The following is a 9,520-nucleotide window of genomic DNA, read 5'->3' on the forward strand; positions in this document are numbered from 1 at the left end:
TTTGCAAGGTCTTTTTGCGCATTACTGGTGGAATATATCAATTTTTTCCAGAACTATTTGTCTTTTTCTCTAACTTTTTACAAGTCGAATGTATGTACCACCTAGTAAAGAACACTTGAATCTTCGATATATGGATGAATTTTTTGCTGATTAATTCGAGTGGGTGTTTCAAAGTATGGTTGATAAGCTATTTGAGAAACTTCTCCTGAATTTTGAAAGTTAATCAAATGATTTGGTTTGGAAAAATAGGAGAGACTGAAAGGGAGGGTTAAAGAAAATTGGAAAATCATCGAGAAGCAGAGTAATTGAAGAAAGAACATGTGAAAAGTATGAAAATACCCTTGGTTTTGTTCTAAATAACAAAGAATAGACCTATGTCCAACTTTGGCTACACAATGTACAATCAAACTATGCTGTGGTCGTCCTGCTCTTCATCTTTCTATATAATAGAAATATTATATAATTGAGCTAAATGACTGATAGAACTTATGTCAATGCTTTATAGAATTTCTGTAGATTTTTTGTCAACTCTTCGAACTCCACGTCTCCTATAGTTATGATAAGGAAGAGACATCTTATATTAACATCATGTCTTTTTTGTACAACTATATAAGTAAGCAAATAGAACTGATGTCAATTCTCTATAGAATTTTGCTAGATTTTTTCCCAACTCCTCACCCCGGCCCTCCTCTTCTACAACTATGATTTAAAAAAGAATTGCAATGTAAATCTTCAATCCCCAACTCCACACCTCCGACCCTCCTCTTCAATAACTGTGATTTAAAAAAGAATTGCAATGTAAATCTTCAAATGCTCGCAGCCCACTTAAAATTATATGCAAGTATGAGATTACATTTACAAGTAAATTACCTTCCCTGGGAACTAAGCCAAATTTTCGTACTTGGGAAATGAACTCTTTGTCTACACTTTTAAAATAGTACACGAACACACCACAATTGAAAATTATCTTCCCAAATTAAGACGGCAGAGGCAACCATTGATTGTTATTATTTATTTGAAAGAACATGAAGCCATTTGTAAATTATTGTTTTTTTTTTGCATATGCTTTTTGCCAGAAATCATTCGCAAGGCAGCCAAGATTTTATAGCATAGATTACAATCACACAAATCATTATTTTCCAAAATTGAAGAACAAATAAAGAGTGAGAGAAGAGAAAGGGAGAGGGACTTACCGGTACAAGAGAACAGAGGAATGAGAAGTGAACTCGGTTGGTGCCTATTTATTTGTGTCAAACACCTACTAATTCTAGAAAAATCACGTAAGTTGTGGTTTCTAGAAAAATCAGGTGATTTGTAGAGGAAATATACCACAAAGTTGATGGAATTTTAAAAATAAAATAGATATGAAATACCAAAATGGCCCTCAATGTACTGTTCATCCTTTTAGCAGAATTAGATATTGCTTTGCATAATTTAAATCACATCACATCCAAATAAACATCAAACCCTAGATTATCGCTGACATTAAACTATTGTTCTTAAATGGAGCATCACAAGACTCCTTTAAAAAAACAACAAATCAAAACTGGTATATGCTGAAAAATCGTTAGTTATAACAATATCTCGAAATATAACATGAAGATCTTAAATTTCTCATAACTGAGAATCAGGAAGCACATATATTGTATTGATAGCAACAATCGAAAAGGAAAAAAAAAAGTATCCACCTTCTTACTTGAAACCCTTTGCAGTTGATTATATGTGCGAATTGAGATAGATTGATGATTATGAGGAACTTTGATAACCAAAATTGAATACTTTGAAAAGATAGAAGAGCCAAAGTGAGGAAGAAGGATAGGATCCCAAGAGATGAGATTCCAGAAAGTACGGCTAATAAGAAAATAAAACGGATATGTATCTATAGACTAATATGCCCTTAGATAAATCATAAAATTACGAAAATAGCCTTGGTCGTTCGGTCGTCTTCACCTTTCTATATAATAGAAAATATATATATATATATATATATATAAACTTTTTCTTTTTTGCTGATCTTTTAAACCCTTATCTTGTAATTCTTAATTTTTCCATTTCATTTTTTTAAATCAACATTTATTTTCCCTTTTACAGCGAATAAAGGCAAACTTTTTTTGGGAAAAACTGATAGGATACCTTTTATGTTCTTTTTAAAGTTTATCCTCTTGCTTTACAAGAAATTAATTAATATTGCTAACACTTTCATGGTGTGTAATGTTTTAGACTAGTAAGTGAATAGTATTTGCTTATATTTTTCACTAGGCTAAGCAATAGGTATTTATAGCTATCAAGAAGATGCATGCAATTTTTATTTTTTCTTCTTTATTCCTTTTAAATTGTATTTATAAATTAAGTCAACAAGTCTTCTCTACAACTTTATCAATTGTCCTTGTTTGGGCCATGCATGCTCACGTAATTTAGGGGTAGGTTGGTGGAAGGTGGGGGTGGGGGTGGGGCGGCCCGGGGGGTGCGGGGTGCCCGGGGGAGGGGGTAATTTTTATTTTTTTTTGAAAAACAAATTTTTAAAAATTGGTTAGAATCATTTTACTCAAACCATATTTGACCAAATCCATATTTACCCGTATTCTATTTGGATGGATTGTAATCCAAACTATTTTTGCTCAATCCATCCAAATCCAATCCAATCCAACCATTTGCTACCCCTAGCTACTCACATTGATGAAGTTGTCTTGCTGATAAAAGAGGACTTTTCTTAAAAAGTTATAAATAAAAAATGTTTTTTTTTAACAATTTTATCCTAATCTCTTTCATAAACAAGGTTAATTAGATAATTTTATTGATTTTTAAATAATTATAATATCAACTAATTAATAATCACTTGTTTGAATGCTTCACTATTGGTTGTTTGACTCGAAGACTTGTTGATTTTAAAGAGCTTTTTTACTTTTCCTCTTAAATTGTATGTATTAATTAAGTCAAGAAGACTCCAACAAGTCTTCTCCACATTCCACAACACTATTTATTAAGGTCCGATTTGAATTTGATTTGAAGTTAAAGTTGAAGTTTGGATATGTAACTCAGATTTCTTAAGTTGTATTTTTTAGTCAATAACATGAAAATTTCACAGGTTGTGAAAACTATAAAAAAAAAAATCATTTCTTATATTATTTTACCAAATGAGCAAATCATAATTCAAAAATAGTTATAAATATTGATGAAGAGCTGCTAATAGTAACATAAATCAATTTTTGTATCTATATGAAAATATTCCATTAATAATCCAAGGTACAGTCTTTCCACGTAGTTTCTAAGCACATCGATCCCTGTCATAAGTTTCCAAGTTGCCCTTCTTCACGCACAATTGACTTGTTAGAATGGAAATTTTGTTCGTAATTTGACTAGTTATTACTTCATATATCTTCATTTTATTTGTATTAAATTTTTGAAAAACTTACATAAATTTCACTAATTTAGGAATTAATTATTCAAATACATTCTAATATGTAATATTGCGAATCCTATCACATTTTAGTGCATCCAGATACATTTAGATATGTTCAAATACATGTTTTTCGAGATACATGCGATCAAAATTAAGCATAATTTATTCTAGATACATCGTATCCAATTGAATTTGCATGTATCGATCCAGGATACATAGACAAATCTCCCCCGCCTCCTTCCATCTTGCTCGTCACTCTCCTATGTATCGGGTACCCCATATTCATGTGAATCACACTAGTTACATACAGATGCATGTATTTAGTGTGTACCTAGTGTGGTTCGCATGTATCTGAGATACATGACTATCTCCCTCGCCTCCTTTCCCATTTCGCTTGCCTCTCTCCCTATTTTAATGTATCTAATAACAAAAATACATGTATCTAGATTCTAAGTATATCTTACTCAATGTATGATAGAAAATATATTCTTACTCAAGGATTGCAAACTATTCAAAACCTCCATGGATATATCTTTAAGTAGTTGCTTACTATATGTCTATATAGCTATTGTTTTTTGGTAATTATATATAACTATTAATAACTGTATAATAATTGAAAACTAATGTGTAGTTTTAGTAAGATGATGCATGTTAATGTGGCTGCTTGACTTTAAAGTGTTCTTTTTTATGTATTTATTAATTAAGTCAACAATTCTTCTCTACAACTTTATCATGTCCACCATGCCCATAATGATGAACTTGTTTGGTTGGGTTAAATGCTTGGAAAATATTTTTCAAATTAACTCATTTTTCTCAAATTTAAGAAAAATATTTTTCGAAACTTTACTTCATCCTTTAATTAATTTTTTCTTACCCTACACCTACTCCGTACCCGACCCTCCCATTCAAATAAATAAATGAATTTTCTTATTTTTAAAATTTTAAATATATTTTTATCTCTACCACCAAACCAGCCCCCCGCCCCCTCCCCTCCCCGCTTCCCAAAACAAAAGAATAAAAAATTTAAAAATTATTTTTTAAAAATGTTTCAAATTATAAGATTTTTTTACCTCACCCGACACCTACAATCCCTACTCCCTACCCCACCCTCGTCAAATAATTTTTTATTTTTTAAAAAAATAGTTTTTGAAAATATTTCAAATTTTTTAAAAAATCATTTTTATGCCACCTCCTATTCCCCCCCCCCCCCCAACCCAGGTTATCCCCGTTAATTTTTTATTTTTTTAAAAAAATTATTTTTGAAAAATATTTCAAATTTAAAAAAAAATCATTTTCACCACACCCCCCCGCCCCTACCACACCCCATCCCGTGACCCCATCGATTTTTTTTAAAAAAAAATTATTTTTGAAATTATTTTTCCTGGGTCAGGTCCTGGGTCAAATCTCAGGGTCGGATTTTGAAACGATCATCGGGGACTTGTCCTAGTTTGGGTGTCAGGGTCGGGTTCTCAATCAATTATCGGGGTTGATTTTCATATCAGAAATTATTTTCCTAAAAATGTATTTTTTAGTCTCAAGTCCAAAATAAAAGATATTTTCTGAAAAATATTTTTCATTCACCAACCAAACATTAAAAAATATTTTCCAGAAACATTTTCTACTCACCAACCAAACATGAGAAAATAAGTTAAAAAATCCACTTATTTTCCAAGAAAACGTTTTCCTTCGTACCAAACACACCGTGGAAGAAAAAAGGATGATAGCAAAGATCCATTTTCATCTCATATAGTTTGTATTCCTAACATGAAAAGTGTAGGTATACAAACTAACTTTTGAAGATAGCAATACCTTAATCATATCTCTCAACATATTGGTACCTTTGCAAGAAACAGTTTTCACAGCTACGATCTAGAAAATAAAAATAAGCATGTCTCCTTGATCTCTTAAAAAAGAATGAACCACAAACACCCCAAAAGCTTAGTACAAATCCTATAGCCATTGAATGTAAAACCAATTCACTTCATCTTTTTCACTCTCAACATCTTCATATTCGTGATTTGGAATATTATCATCTGAAATGCAGTACACCAAGAGTGGTCCTGATCCAACCATTAAAGATAGGATATACAACTTCACTAATACTGGTGGTCCTGATCCAACCATGAGCCAATGGCTATTGTCTAAGTTAAAGGATAAATGTACTAGAATTTCATTAATATTTGACAACACTCATTAAAGATAGGATATACAACTTCAATAATACGGTCGATCTGTGGTTCAACTCTCATTATATTCCCCATTAGGACATACCTTTGGATGCTATCCTTTTTAACGTTTTTATTTTACAACCTTTATCTTATTCTAGATTTTCTTTTTATGACAATGGTACTCAAACTAGCTTGCGTGCGCCTAGAGTTTTAAGTCATAATCTTCTTTGGTTACCGCATTTTAGATAGACTAATTATAATATTAAAGAAATTTTCAAACATAAATACATATGATCAAGCCAAAATTAATTGAGTTTTGCTGAATTCTTAACTCTATTTGGTGAATCTACCCTATGATGAGTACATGCTACCTCGTAACCATTAACATGGTCACTAAATAACTTTGACCATCAAAACTTAGCCAGTTTGAAAGAAATCACGTACTAAATTAAATTTGAACTCTGACGATTTTCATCATTTCATTGACCGTTAACTACTTGTTTATTTTCGATTCTAGGTGGACACACTGTTGGAATTGCTCGTTGCTCACTCTTCAAAGATAGAATATACAACTTCAATAAAACTGGTGGTCCTGATCCAAGCATGAGCCCATGGCTATTGGCTAAATTAAAGGATAAATGTCCTACAATTTCATTAATATTTGATAACACTTATCCTCTTGACGTAAAGATTCCATCTTTGGTAGATAATTCATAATTTCAAGAAATTAAAAAGGGAAATGGGGTGTAACATCCGACAATTTGAAAATAACTTTGAAAAAGCTTGAAATTGGAAATAGTCATTTTTTTGGAAAAATGTAAAAATTTCAAATCTGGAAAATTTGGCCAAGTATGGAAAATAATGAGTTTTTGGCCAACTTTGAACAGTTATAACTCCTAGTTCAGGATGATCTAGGTGTGGTTCCAGTTATGGTTGCAAAGTTCGTGGATTGCTCTTTCCAATGCCATAAAGTTTCTCGTTTCCGAGTTCGTATGAGCGAGTTATGCCCTTTGAAAGTTGGGCAGTTGGCAGGAAATCTGTCCGGAAATTTGTAAGGGTATTTTGGTCTTTTCCCTAGCCTTGTATTTGGATATATATATTAATTTGTAAGACTTCATTGTGATCAGTTTTTCCCTTTTTAAAAAGAGTAAGGTTTAGGGTTATTGAGAGAAAGGAGAGAAAGGAGAAGAAGAAGCAAGTTTTCGTCAAAAGATCGTCGTGGATATCGTCGGGGGTGATCCCTTTTAGGTATGTGAGTTCATAAGTGTTGGGTTGGTTCTTTCCCCCACACACCAAGCTCGTTTAATTTCAAGAAAAGATTGATTATGTTTGATTGAAGTTGTTGGTTGGAATTGTGGAAGTTGTAGTTGTGTTGTGTTGTAGTTCTTGTTGGTTTGGTGTGTGTGTCCGGTGGTGTTTATGAGTTGAATCTTTGTTTATGTTGAGAGGTTTATGGTTTTAAGTTTTTGGGGATGGAACTTTGAGGTGTAGAAGGTTTAGAGTTGGAGAAAACTAAGGAGGAAAGTCGAATTTCGGGGAAAAAGGGTGGGGCGTCGCGCCTGTCAGCGCACCCCAAAAGGGGATCTGAACTTCCCCCCTTGGGGCGGCGCGCCCATCAGAGCGCCAGCAGGCCATCTATGAAGTTTTTGGTTTGGCGCTCCGCGCCTCTCAGAGCGCCAAGTCTTCCCATTCTTTCCCCACTTTCTTATGCATGTTCCTAGGTGTTGTACCTATGTTCCCAAGTTGTTTCCAACACTCCAAGGTACGTTTAAACGTCAAGAACTCATCCATAACACGTGATCAAACACCTTGAGTCTATGATTCCAATTCAAGGAGAGTAAGTTTCCAAGTCAATGGAAGTTAAGAATTGAGTCTAGAAGTTCAAGAAGGGAGTCAAAGCAAGTCTTTAAAGCTTTCCAAGAGTCTTTGTTGAATGTTTTAACTTCATTTTAAGGCTCAAGTTTCAAGTTAAGTCAAGTTGCAAGTTAAGTCAAGAGTTTAAAGTTGAGTTCATTTCTCAAAAGTTATTAGGGATATGTATTCCCAAAGAAGTTTCCAAATGTTTTTACATTTGAGTAAGAAAGGAACTATGATTCCAAAAGAGCCTTTGGGCTAGTTTTCAAGAAAAAGGAGCATTGTTTCCAAGTGAGCCTTCGGGCAAAGTTTTGAGTAATTATCTCAAATAAAGAAAGATGTGTTTAAAACACTTATGAGCTAAGTATTTTTGGGAGTAGTCTTGACCACCGAATTGGGGACACGAGTTCATATAAACTCAACTCTCCATAAGAACCATGCGCCAACATGGGAGTTAACGGGTCATACTTTTTAGATGAACCCGTAAGATTAAGCTAGTGGATCCACTTAGTAAAGTTAGCTTCATATATCACGGCAAGGTATATGATGGTCCTTGGGCAACGTGAGGTAAAACATTGTATCACCACTAGGGCTCATAGTGGTGATTGTCAGTTGAAAGAGTCTCCCACTAAAGTTATATTACTTTTATATAAGTAAAGTTGAGTTGTTATTGTTTTATCTTTAACAAGCTAAGTTGTTTACACTATTTTGCAAGCTTTATATATTGCATGTGTTGTATTGCTTTATATATTGAGTTCAGTTATTCATGAGTTGAACAGAGCCAAGGTAAGAGTTCCTTTGTACTCCTTCCAAGTTTAAGTTGTGGTTTAGCTTTCCAGCTCGCATACTCGTACATTCAATGTACTGATGCCAGTTGGCCTGCATCTTATTATGATGCAGACACAGGTACCCAGGGCCAGCAGCCGGTTCGCCGTTGATCCAGTTGAGTACTTTCGAGTCAGTGGTGAGCCTTTTTGTGTTCCGGAGGACTCGATTATGTTGTTCTTTTAGTTTTATTTTATTAGGATATTGCGGAGTCTGTCCCAACATCCATCTCAGTAGTATAGAGGCTTCATAGACAGTCAGTCAGTTGGTTTGGAGTCTCTCATCTATGTATATATGTAAATATTCTATTTTGAGACTCGAGTTGCCTTTGTGGCCAGATTTTATTTCAGTCAGGTTGTTTTAAAACCTTGCATTGCATTGAGTTTTCCGCTAAGTTAAGAAAGCCAGGCCAAGGGTTCGCTTTGGGGCCAGCAATGGTCTTCGAGTGCCAGTCACGTCCAGGGTGTAGGCTCGGGGCGTGACATTTTCAAATTGATCAACAAATAGCATTAGATGAATTGACAAAGAATATTGTGGATGATATTGTTAATGATCTTGATTTTTACACTAAGTTTGGTGAGGCCATGGTGAAATTGGGTAGAGTTGAAGTATTAATTGATGGACAAAGAGAAGTGAGAAAATCATGTAGGGTTGTTAATAAGAAGCCATTCATTTTTGGAGGGTTCAATTAGAAAAAGTCTATTTTTTTGGTTAATTTATTTGTTTATTGTATAAGTTTTCTTTTGTTACATTTTTTGTATTGGGTGTGGGGGGGGGGGGGGGGAGGGGGGATAGAGACCCTTCCTTTATTGATTCTTTGGCATGTGAAATTTGAGTATTGTTGTACTCTTTTTCTTTTGTGTAAAATTCTTCTTTGTAATTTGATTTTGTTTTTACTGAATTTATACCACTAGCTAGTGTCTAGCTGCCTTTTATTAATAATATAATTAAAAGAAAACCTCAATAGAGATACACAAGCAAGGGGGGCTAGACCATACCTTACCAATTCTAATGAGGTATGAAGCCTCTACTAATTAACCTGCATGAAGAAAATAAGAGCTACAGAGAACTAAGTATTCTATTATCATCATTGTCACATCCTAAGCCTACACCCTGGGCGCGACTTGCACTCGAGAACCATTGATGGCCTCAAGCGAACCCTTGGTCTGGTTTACTACTCAGGGGAAGACTTTACTCAACAAATATAAGTCCATGAAATAAACTAGAATGTTATAAAAGAAAACATTCCAACTGGCCAATAAGGCAACTCAAG

At 33.9% G+C, this 9,520-nt stretch overlaps 1 pseudogene; it reads left to right on the forward strand.

Moving 5' to 3' along the window:
• The window catches only part of LOC125827949 (peroxidase 60-like), a 50,190-nt pseudogene extending 41,251 nt beyond the window's left edge, over window positions 1-8,939 (forward strand).
• The last annotated feature ends 581 nt before the right edge of the window (window positions 8,940-9,520 follow it).

The sequence above is a fragment of the Solanum verrucosum genome, unplaced genomic scaffold (genome assembly GCF_900185275.1).
Source record: "Solanum verrucosum unplaced genomic scaffold, falcon-dt-bn FXZP01001106.1, whole genome shotgun sequence".
Taxonomy (NCBI): Eukaryota; Viridiplantae; Streptophyta; class Magnoliopsida; order Solanales; family Solanaceae; genus Solanum; species Solanum verrucosum.